The 12,584-nt window shown below is 43.9% G+C and overlaps 1 long non-coding RNA gene across 1 annotated transcript in view; it reads right to left on the bottom strand.

Annotated features, from left to right (window-relative positions):
- Positions 1-9,847, bottom strand: part of LOC135062539 (uncharacterized) — a 72,559-nt gene extending 62,712 nt beyond the window's left edge. Inside the window, exon 1 of the long non-coding RNA XR_010248892.1 lies at positions 9,595-9,847. This is a non-coding gene — a long non-coding RNA (uncharacterized LOC135062539). The remainder of the gene's footprint in view (positions 1-9,594) is intronic.
- Between the last annotated feature and the right edge of the window lie 2,737 nt (positions 9,848-12,584).

Below are 12,584 nucleotides of genomic sequence, written 5' to 3'. Positions count from 1 at the left end.
ATTATAATCTCGGATCATGCCCCTATAACGTGTGACATAGAAAGGAAGAGCCCCCTCTGCACCTCTAGATTATGGCGATTTCCAACATATTTATCCCAAAATGATGATTTCCAAAAACATCTTAAAATTAATTGGCAGGCCTATGTAGATGATAATATACAACATTGGGACAATATAGTCTTATTCTGGGAGGCCTCGAAGGCAGTGATGCGCGGCCACATCATATCTTATGTGGCTAAGCGTAATACAGATAAAAAAGAACAATTACACTCTTTAACCAGCAGATTACGTCATTCACACCATCAGTATTTAACTTCAGCTACAGAGGAAAACAAAACTACTTATCTACAAGAGAAGGGTTTACTAGAAGCCTTTCTTTTGCAAGAAGCAAAACTCAGGACTGATTATATGAGAAACCAATATTATCGTTGGGGTGGCAAGTCAGGTCGACTTTTAGCCTTTATGGCCAAACAGCAAAAGAAAAAATGTTACATTACTAAACTTCAGGACCGCAGTTCTGGTTAAATCCTCACTTCTTACCCTGAGATTTTAAATCTGCTAGAGTCATACTTTACTGATTTATATAAATCTAGTGATCCTAATCAAAAAGACATTATGGATTTCTTAGAAACAGTGGGGTTACCCAAACTGACAACAGAACAGAAAGATTACCTCAATAGTTCGATAACAGAACAAGAAATTCTCACAGCCATAGATTCCCTCAAACTAAATTAAGCACCGGGCCCTGACGGACTTAATGCAAATTATTACAAAATACTAAAAACTGATATCATCCCAACGCTTCTGGCTTTATTCCAACAAATATTTGATGACAAAATCGCTTAACCATCATTTAATGAAGCCCTAACACTTTTATTACCTAAACCAGATAAAGACACTTCTCAAGTGGAATCCTATAGGCCAATTGCACTGTTAAATCAAGACTACAAAATCTTAGCCAAAATATTATCTACTAGATTACAAGATTTAATGCCAATTCTTTTAACACCACACCAGCTAGGCTTTACAACGGGTCGCCACTCTGTTCTAGGAATTCGCTCAGCTATAGCAGTACTAACCTCTTCACAAACAAACACTGCATCATCAACTGTGATATTAATTTTAGACACCGAGAAGACCTTTGACAAAATTTTATTGGAATATCTATTTAAAGTTCTGGATTTTAGAGACTTCGGAACTACCTTTGTAGAGATGATTAAATATTTTTACTTAGACCCTAGCACCAGATTGTTGATAAATGGCCGCCTCGGCAAGTCTTTACTGATGCAACGAGGGACAGGACAGGGTTGTCCATTGTCACCTTTGCTATTCAATCTAGCATTGGACCCCCTTTTGCGCTACTTACAACAATGGACGACCCTCCAAGGGGCGAAGATTGGGAATCAGGAATTAAAATTGCAGGCCTTTGCTGACGATTTATTACTTTTTGTTTCTAACCCACGAGATAGCCTGGAACCCCTATTTGAAAAACGTAATTATTATGGCTCAATCTCCGGATTTAGGATAAATTTATCTAAGTCGACAGCAATGGCCTCAGGGAGTCACCCCTATAAACCTAACACCCCTCTGGGAGGATTGCGATGGACCTCTTCTCAGATACAGTACTTGGGGATAAAACTAACCAAAAACATACATAATTTATATTATGCAAATATAACCCCACTTATTGCAAAACTGGGGACAGAGTTGGAAGGATGGCAGCACCTCCAATTATCGTACTTGGGTAGGGCTAATTTAATTAAACTTATCACTTTTCAAAAATTATTATATCCGCTGCAAGTTCTCCCACTTATACTTACGTTATCGGATGAAAAGAAAATAGTGGAATTATTCCGGAACTTTATATGGTCTAAGAAAAGACCAAGAATCAGTTTAAAAATATTACAGAAAACCAGAGAGGAGGGAGGAATACATTTTCCCAATGTTAAACTATATAATCTAGCAGCTACCTGTAGGTACATCAAAGATTGGCTCCAGAAGAAGAACCAATATGCCAATTATACACTAGAACAACAGTTTCTCCCAAACCTCGATCTAACCTGCTTTTTGCATTTACCTAAACATGACATTCTTAAGCATTTATTGGACAACCCATTACTAATGTCGACATGGCACACGACACGTAATAAAGCCAAACTTCACACTCTATATTCTCTACATCTTCCCTTTTTAGGCAATGGTAATTTCCAACATGGTATGGCAACACAACCATTTGGATCATGGCATGTCCAGGGAATTTGCTCAGTAAGGCACCTCGCAAATTTTGACTCAAAAAAGCCCCTTTGACTCAAGCAAAATCCCGCTATGACTTTTTTGCCATTGTGTGACTTAGCCTTTCTCCAGGTGCAACATTAAACTAACAACGTAATAACTTATCTAAGCGCGGAAAACTGGCATAATTAACGGGATGAGGCCTTTCTAAATGTGAGTTACTCCAAAAAAGCCATAACTTATTTTTATAAAATATTGAGACAGCCCTATCACACAGGCCAATTTCAAACAGGCATTACTAAATGGCAATCACAATTTCCCAGCTTAGAAGAGAAGGATATTCTGAGAACTTTACTGTACTCTATTAAAACAATATCCGCCACATCATACAGAGATATGTTTTTCAAAGTTTTCTATATACTTATCTCTGCATCGTTGTAGTCTCATTGGTATGACTACTACGTCTAAATGTCATAAATGTAATTGCCTTGAAGCAACTTTATACCATTGCCTATGAGAATGTCCCATGATCCAATGTTTTTGATTAACAATAAGACAGTATGCAGTGGATCACTTGGTGCATTTTCTTTCATTGACACCAGAATGGGCTATACTCTGCTTCTTGACAAACATTCCTAAAATTTCAGTGGGATGTAAAAAGCTACTACTGTTTATCTCCTCGGTAGCTAAAAAATGCATATTACAACAATGGATTTCCTCCACACCCCCATCACTTAATATGTTCAAGGAAAAATTGTTTCAAGTGTTTAAACTTGAATGGACTGAAACTACGCTTCATAAGGATTCTCAAACTGAACAATTTTTTTCAATATGGGAAAGTTACATAGACACCTTACCCATAGAAACCAGACAGCAAATAGCAAATACATAAATGTTTCCGTATGACCCTCTGGTATAAAACTAGAATATTCATACAAGATCCACCTATCTCCCTAAATTAAAACCTGGAGGATGACTTGGACATGCATGGCTTACAATTCCTCTTTTTTTCCTTTTTTGCTTTCTCTCCTCTTTCTCTCCCTTTCTTTCCCACTATTTTTTTTTTCTTTTCCTTTTTTAAGTCCGTTGTTTTTTTTCTCTTTTATATGATTACAACATAAAAACCGTCATAAGTGTCTATTTTATTATACCTGGAGGAAGGAAAATTGTTGGAAAATGTATGCAATGATTCTCTTTTTGTTTTGTTCAATTGTTAAATTTATTGTACAATTTGCAATAAAAACACTTTTGGAAAAAAAAAAAAAAAGTATCTGATCTGGTTGCTTGTGAGGGGTGGGGGATAGGTGATCGTGGCTGCTGTACAGTGGGGGGATAAGTGATCAGGATATCTGCTTTGCAAGGGGTGGGGATAGATGATTGAGGATGATGCTGTGCTGTGGGGGCAGAGCCAACCCTGCCAAACTCAGTGCCAAAGGCAATATTTTAAGTGTGTCCTAGCATAGAGATGGCTGACCGTTTTGCCACTATCAATGTTGTATGGATAATAGCAATTAAAAAAAAAAAATAAGAATTTACTCACCGGTAATTCTATTTCTCGTAGTCCGTAGTGGATGCTGGGTACTCCGTAAGGACCATGGGGTAAAGACGGGCTCCGCAGGAGACTGGGCACTCTTAAAAGAAAGATTAGGTACTATATCTGGTGTGCACTGGCTCCTCCCTCTATGCCCCTCCTCCAGACCTCAGTTAGGGAAACTGTGCCCGGAAGAGCTGACATTACTAGGAAAGGATTTGGAATCCAGGGTAAGACTCATACCAGCCACACCAATCACACCGTACAACTCGTGATAACTATACCCAGTTAACAGTATGAACAATAACTGAGCCTCTCTCAACAGATGGCTCATACAATAACCCTTTAGTTAAGCAATAACTATATACATGTATTGCAGAGAGTCCGCACTTGGGACGGGCTCCCAGCATCCACTACGGACTACGAGAAATAGAATTACCGGTTAGTAAATTCTTATTTTCTCTGACGTCCTAGTGGATGCTGGGTACTCCGTAAGGACCATGGGGATTATACCAAAGCTCCCAAACGGGCGGGAGAGTGCGGATGACTCTGCAGCACCGAATGAGCAAACTCAAGGTCCTCCTCAGCCAGGGTATCAAACTTGTAGAAGTTTGCAAAAGTGTTTGAACCCGACCAAGTAGCAGCTCGGCAAAGTTGTAAAGCCGAGACCCCTCGGGCAGCCGCCCAAGAAGAGCCCACTTTCCTCGTGGAATGGGCTTTTACTGATTTAGGATGCGGCAGTCCAGCCGCAGAATGTGCAAGCTGAATCGTGCTACAGATCTAGCGAGCAATAGTCTGCTTTGAAGCAGGAGCACCCAGCTTGTTGGGTGCATGCAGGATAAATAGCGAGTCAGTTTTTCTGACTCTAGCCGTCCTGGAAACATAAAGTTTCAGGGCCCGGACTACGTCCAGCAACTTGGAATCCTCCAAGTCCCTAGTAGCCGCAGGCACCACAATAGGTAGGTTCAAATGAAACGATGATACCACCTTAGGGAGAAATTGGGGACGAGTCCTCCATTCTGCCCTTTCCATATGGAAGATCAGATATGGGCTTTTACATGACAAAGCCGCCAATTCTGACACACGCCTAGTCCAAGCTAAGGCCAAAAGCATGACCACTTTCCACATGAGATATTTTAGCTCCACGGTCTTAAGTGGCTCAAACCAGTGGGATTTTAGGAATCCAACACACGTTAAGATCCCAAGGTGCCACTGGAGGCACAAAAGGGGCTGAATATGCAGCACCCCTGTAACAACGTCCGAACTTCAGGCAGTGAAGCCAGTTCTTTTTGAGAGAAAAAGGGATAGGGCCAAAATCTTGGCCTTTATGGATCCTAATTTTAGGCCCATAGTCACTCCTGACTGTAGGAAGTGCAGGAATCGACCCCCCTGGAATTTCTCTGTAGGGCCTTCCCGGCCACACACCAAGCAACCTATTTTCGCCATATACAGTGAAAAAGTCTTGCTGTCACGTCTTTCCTAGCCTTTATCAGCGTAGGAATAACTGCATCCGGAATGCCCTTTTCTGCTAGGATCCGGCGTTCAACCGCCATGCCGTCCAACGCAGCCGCGGTAAGTCTTGGATCAGACAGGGTCCCTGTTGCAACATGTCCTGACTGAGAGGCAGAGGCCATGGGTCCTCTGAGAGCATTTCTTGCAGTTCCGGGTACCGAGTCCTTCTTGGCCAATCCGGAGCAAATAATATTGTTCACACTCCTCCGTTTATTACAATTCTCAGCCCTTGGGTCTGAGAGGAAGAGGAGGGAATATATAGACCGACTGGAACACCCACGGTGTTACTAGTGCGACCACAGCTATCGCCTGAGAGTCCCTTGACCCAGCGTAAAACCTTTTTTTTTTTTTTATCTTTTTATTGAGGTGGGACGCCATGTAGTCCACCTGAGGCAGTTTCCATCAATTTGCAAAACTGCGTGAAGACTTCCTGATGAAGTCACCAACTCCGGGTGGAGGTCGTGTCCACTCCCGGAATGAACACTGCTGACAGTGCGCTTACTTGATTCTCCGCCCAGCGAAGAATTCTGGTGGCTTCTACCCTCGCCACCATGCTCCTTGTGCCGCCCTGGCGGTTTACATGAGCCCCTGCGGTCTGACTGGATCAGAACCGGTTGGTCGCGAAGCAGGAACTCCGCTTGACTTAGGGCGTTGTATATGGCCCTTAGTTCCAGGATATTGATGTGAAGGCAAGTCTGTTGGCTTGACCACAAACCTTGGAATTTTCTTCCCTGTGTAACTGCCCCCCACCCTCGGAGGCTTGCATCCGTGGTCACCAGGACCCAGTCCTGAATGCCGAATCTGCGGCCCTCGAGAAGGTGAGCACTCCGCAGCCACCACAGGAGAGACACCCTGGCCCTGGGGGATAGGGTGATTAACCGATGCATCTGAAGATGTGATCCGGACCACTTGTCCAGTAAGTTCCATTGTGCATGGAACCAGCCGAAGGGGATGGCCTCGTATGATGCCATCATCCTTCCCAGGACTCGAGTGCAGTGATGCACTGACACCTGTTTTGGTTTTCAATAGATTCCTGACCAGTGTCATGAGCTCCTGAGCTCTCTCTATCGGGAGATAAACCCTCTTCTGGTCTGTGTCTAGGATCATGCCTAGGCGAGGCAGATGAGCTGTAGGAACCAACTGCGACTTTGGAATATATAGAATCCAGTCGTGTTGCCGTTTCACTTCCAGAGAAGGTGATACGCTGTCCAGCAACTGCTCTCTTGATCTCGCTTTTATGAGGAGATCATCCAAGTATGTGATAATACTGACACCTTGCTTCCGCAGGAGCACCATCATATCCGCCATTACCTTGGTGAAATTGGTAATGACAATCCCGTACCGCAATTCTGAGGTACGCCTGATGAGGTGGATAAATGGGGACACGAAGGTATGCATCCCTTATGTCCCGATTCATTTCAGGCTTGCAATGACCGCTCTTAGCTATTCCATCTTGAACCTGAACCTTTTCAGGTATATGTTCAGGGATTTTAATTCAATATGGGTCTAACCGAACCGTCTGGTTTCGGGATTATAACATGGTCGAATAATAACACCCTCTTGTTGAAGGAGGGGACCCTTGACCACCACCTGTTGAAGATACAATTTACGAATTGGAGTTAACACTGGCTCCCTCTCTTGGGGGGAAGCCCGCCGGGTCCTCGTGAGGGGGCATCTTCTCACAGTCCAGCCTGTATCCCTGCGATACAATTTCTATTGCCCAGGGATCTAACAGGGAGTGAACCCACTTGTGGCTGAACTTACGAAGGCGTGTCCCCACCGGGCCTAGCTCCGCCTGTGGAGCCCCAGCGACATGCGGTGGATTTTTGTAGAGGCCGGGGAGGACTTCTGTTCCTGGGGACTAGCTGTGTTGTACAGCTTCTTTCCTCTGCCCCCGGCTCTGACAAGAAGGGACGCACCTCAGACTTTCTTGTTTCTTTATTTGAAAAGCTGCATTTAATAATGTCGTGCTTTCCTAGGCTGTGCAGGAATATAAGGCAAAATATCAGAATTACCAGCTATAGCTGTGGAGACCAGGCCCGAGAACCTTTCTCCACACAATCCTCAGCCTTCCATATGCCTCTTAAGTCGACATCATCTGTCCAATGTATATTCTACAGGACACGTCAAGCAGAAATCGACATAGCTTTTGTCTCTAGGACCCAGTATACTCATGTGCCTTTGGGCATGCTTTATAATTATATATCTATCACTTAAGACAGCATCTTAAAATATTTATATGCATACTAGGGTCTCAATCTCTGCTGATAAGGTACCTGTCCACGCTGCCACAGCGCTATAAACCCATTCCGACACAATCTCTGGTCTGGGTAGTATACTAGAATGTGCACACTATCTGCAGGATCCCTGAGAATAGCTAGTGCAAACAGGACACCCAAGGGGAAGATTCTCAACACATCCTGGCCCTAGTGGGGAAAGGATACAGCCTGAGAATTCTCTCGTGGGAAGCTGCCGTCTCTTGTCTGGAGATTCCCGCTCTTTTTCCTCATGAGAGGAGGGAAATTTACCTCAGCATTCTTCCCCTTAACATGTGTACTCTCGTGTCAGGGACAGATGAGTCATCAGTGATATGCAAATCATCTTTTATTCCAATAATCATATATTGAATATCTTTTAGCCCTCTTGGCTGTAACTTTGCATTATCGTAGTCGACAGTGGAGTTAAACTCCGTGTCGATACTTTGTTATTTTGGATAGTGAGCATAGAGAGACTCTGAAGGACTCTGTGACATAGGGACAGACCAGGGTAGATTTCCTTTCTGTTCCCTAACCTTTTGTGCAATAATTTTACCTCAGCACTTACACATATCCAAACAGGTGTCGGCGTTGTTGACGGAGACCCCCTCCCACACACTTATCCGCTCTATCACCTCCTTAGAGGAGCCTTTTACCTCAGACATGTCGACACACGCGTACCGACACCACACACACAGGGGATGCTCTATTTGAAGACAGTTCCCCCAAAAGGCCCTTTGGAGAGACAGAGAGAGAGTATGCCAGCACACACCACAGCGCTATATAATACAGGGATGTACACTATACTGAGTGATTTTTCCCCTATAGCAGCTTATATACACAGTTTTGCGCCTAAATTTATGTGCCCTCCCACTCTTTTTTACCCTTTGTGTACCAGGATACTGCAGGGGAGAGCCTGGGGAGCTTCCTTCCAGCTGAGCTGTGAAGAGAAAATGGCGCCGGTGTGCTGAGGAAGAAAGCCCGACCCCCTCAGCGGCGGGCTTCTGTCCAATTTATGTACTTTAATGGTGGGGGTTAATGCACATATACAGTTTATCAGACTGTATTATGTGCTTTTCGCCAAGTAAGGTAATCTAATTGCTGCCCAGGGCGCCCCCCCCCCAGCGCCCTGCACCCATCAGTGACCGGAGTGTGTGGTGTGCTAAGGGAGCAATGGCGCACAGCTGCAGTGCTGTGCGCTACCTTAATGAAGACCGGAGTCTTCAGCCGCCGATTTTCAACTTCTCTTCGTTCTTCTGGCTCTGCAAGGGGGACGGCGGCGCGGCTTCGGTACCGGACGACCTGAGGACTGGGCCTGTGTTCGATCCCTCTGGAGCTAATGGTGTCCAGTAGCCTTAGAAGCCCAAGCTAGCTGCAAGCAGGTAGGTTCGCTTCTCTCCCCTCAGTCCCACGTAGCAGTGAGTCTGTTGCCTGCAGATCTCACTGAAAATAAAAAAACCTAACAAATACTTTCTTTTCTAGGAAGCTCAGGAGAGCCCCTAGTGTGCACCCAGCTCTGGCCGGGCACAGATACTAACTGAGGTCTGGAGGAGGGGCATAGAGGGAGGAGCCAGTGCACACCAGATATAGTACCTAATCTTTCTTTTAAGAGTGCCCAGTCTCCTGCGGAGCCCGTCTATACCCCATGGTCCTTACGGAGTACCCAGCATCCACTAGGACGTCAGAGAAAACGTTTTTCCATTGATGCCAAACATTCAGTGGTGGCACCCAATGTTGAGGAAACATTAGCGGCAGTCCAATGGCCATGGTCTGTACATACCAAGTACTCAGCCACAGGGGTCGATCCTTTTACCCACCCATGGAGTTCATAGCTTTTTGGTGTGAATTCAGCACAAAACCAGCCTGCGAAGGGTGCAAGATCGGGTGCCGTTGCTGGCATTTAAACACTGTGGCAACGGCACATCACACTCTTCACGGGTAATAGGATCGACCCCATAGATGGTTTTCTACCAATGGAGCGGTTGATGGCCATCACTACCTTAGCCTGCCCACAGGCCTAACGCCAGAGGGTTATGAATAAAGTGTGTCCCACTGGGATCTTACCTGCTCTGCCAATTTTGGCAGGCGCAAAGGGGTAACTTCTGTGTCGCCCCTTCCCTCCAGTATCAGAGCCGCTCCTCAACTTGCCAAGCATCGGATCCCCTTTTGCCTCTCAGCAATAGCTGACTACTCCGTGAACTTCACCTGAATAACAAAGAGAACAATACTGTCTTTTTGGCAAAGAACCCCAGCCGTCATGGCTTAGATGTCCTGGAGTCTTCAAGCTTGACCTGGTGTCTTCTGCCACCTCTTCCAATCTGGGGGGGGACATTGACTAGTAAAGAGTTGGGTGTTGTAGGAGATATGAACACTGCTGCAAGCGTAGATGGGAACAAAATGTTTACAGGAATAATAGGATATGTACAGCCATTGATCAGAGCTCCTCTGATCAATGAATTAGAAAAGATATTATGTGAAGTCTGGAGGACAATAAGAAAGGAATACTAGTAATGCAGTTAGAAGAATAACATTTGTCCGACACAGAAACAGAGAAAAGTTGTACAGATACATTGAATGTGATAGGTGATGTTGAAATTTGAAAAGTAACTTACAGTACTTATGATTTAGTTCATGGTGGCCACCCAAAGCTGGTATTTCTGTAGAAGACACTGTTACAATATAAAACATAAATATATATATATTGCCACATTAATATATATATTTACAGTTATATTTTTTTACCTTTGCCAATCTATTAGGGGAGGGGGGATTTATCAAACCATGGGATAGATAAAGTGGATAGAGATAAAACTACCAACCAATTAGCTTCTGTCATTTTTCAAACACAGCCTGTAAAATGAGAGTTAAAAGCTAATAGGTTAGTGCTATATCTCTCTCCACTTTATCTATTCCAATTGCTTTGATAAATAACTCCCTTATGGGTCTATTTACTAAGCCTTGGATGGAGCTAAAGTGGACGTAGCTAAAGTACCAGCCAATCAGCTCCTAACTGCCATGTTATAGACTGTTTGAAAAATGACAGGAGCTGATTGGCTGGTACTCTATCTCCATCCAAGCAAGGCTTAGTAAATAGACCCCTTAATGAGTTAAAATGCCCATCTGTGTGTTTTATACAGACCTTGATAATGAAATGTAATCTATATGTATGTTTTAATAAATATTAATAGGGGAATCCTATTAGTCCCGTTAATTTTTCAGCCGAAAAAAAAAAGAAGTAATTTTTGTTGCAATTTTACCCCAATGGGATCTAATTAAAGCCAGGTGGGGTTTTTTTCCGGACGAAAAAATAATTCATTTGCGGGCGGTATGGGATCCGGGATAAGTTCCTGAACCCATGTGTTATCGCGGCTGAAGGGCTGTTTATTGGAGATTATGCTGAGCATGTACATAATCCCCAATAAGTGCCAGCATGGGGGGATCAGTATGCTGGCATCGGGGATAACAGCGAATCTATTAGCGGCAGTAAAATTACCGGGATGGATATACCATAATATTTTATTCTTTTTATAAATGGTATTTTGTGATATTGTTCTCGTTCAAAATGTTTAAAAGTTTTACCGAGCCAAATTTTGTGCTATCCAAACAGATGTCAGAGTAAAATAAATATGTATTTATCTAATATGGTATATATATCCTTGCAAGACAGTCGGCACTCCCAAACTCTTTGCGACAACGTGCTCTGTGCCAGATCCAAAAGTAACATGCGGCTCCAAAAGATGAACGGCACTGGAGACAGGTAATTGCGGTAAAATTGAATTCAAAGATACAGCTGTTTCTGGGCATTAGCCCTTTCCTCAGGCCAAATACAAGCATACACAAACAAACATAAAACACTTACCCCACTAAATACCCCCTGGAGCACACCCGCTGCCGCGTCTCCTCCACGTCATCCCGCTTCCGGGTCCCGAGCCGCCGCGTCACTTCCGCCCACTGCGTCACCGTTGCCATGGCTACCCGGCGCATGCCGGTCAGCCAGGCACAGCCGCTATGACACACAAATCCACAGGCCGCTCTCTCCATCACCAGGTGCCGGGTGGGTACGGAATCAGAGGTTGCTCCCTGTAAATATGTGAAAACACACAATAACTATCCAGTGCAATATATACACATTAAGACATAAAATTAGACACAACTTTCTTGCATATGCAAATCAATAATAAATCACATTGATCAAAGCAGCATAAGTCTACTCTACACCATAGATCACTATCCCTAAATGTAAGCACCCCAAATTGCAATTAAAAACTGCAATTAATTATGCTAAACTTCTAATAAAGGGCCCATTATTTAACTTATGAAACATCTAGGACAAAATATATTTGTGGAATTGTAAATACACAATGCAATTGTAAAAATATAGAATTATAATAAACTATAATCCTAGGATTCTAAACAAATACATTCCAGTTGACCTTGTCATTGAGACCCCGGGGCCAGAGGGTGTCCAGTCTCATAATCCACCAGGTCTCCTTTTCCAACAAGATTTTAGCCCTATCTCCACCTCTCAATGTCGGTGGTACATGCTCTATACCAAAGTATTTAAAAGAATTAATAGTGTGATGAGCTAATTGAAAATGCCGGGCTACCGGCTGGTCCACCAGTTTGCCCTCCAACGTCAATTTTATGGCGGAACGGTGAGCCGCCATCCTTTCACTGAATTTCCGTGTAGTCTGCCATATGTAGAACAACCCACACGGGCAGACTATGGCATAGACGACATAAGATGTGCTACATGTAATCACCTGTCTGATAGTAAATGTCACGTTACGATTCGGATGCTTGAAGTTTTTCCAGGCAATCGTGTTTACACGTAGCACATTTAGGACAACGGTACCACCCAGGGTTTTTTTTATGGATGATAACATCATCCAACCCCTTCATCCCTGAGATGTCTGTTTTTACAACAAGGTCACGGAGGTTGGCGCCTCTCCTAAAGGCTGCGATTGGTTTCAACCCTCTAAAAGATGTCAAATCTGGGTCTGATGCCACTATTGGCCAAAGGGCTTGTGAAGCCCTGCGAACAATAGGGCTGG

Source organism: Pseudophryne corroboree, chromosome 1, assembly GCF_028390025.1.
Source record: "Pseudophryne corroboree isolate aPseCor3 chromosome 1, aPseCor3.hap2, whole genome shotgun sequence".
In the NCBI taxonomy this organism is placed as follows: Eukaryota; Metazoa; Chordata; class Amphibia; order Anura; family Myobatrachidae; genus Pseudophryne; species Pseudophryne corroboree.
This window is presented reverse-complemented; position numbering and strand designations above follow the sequence as displayed.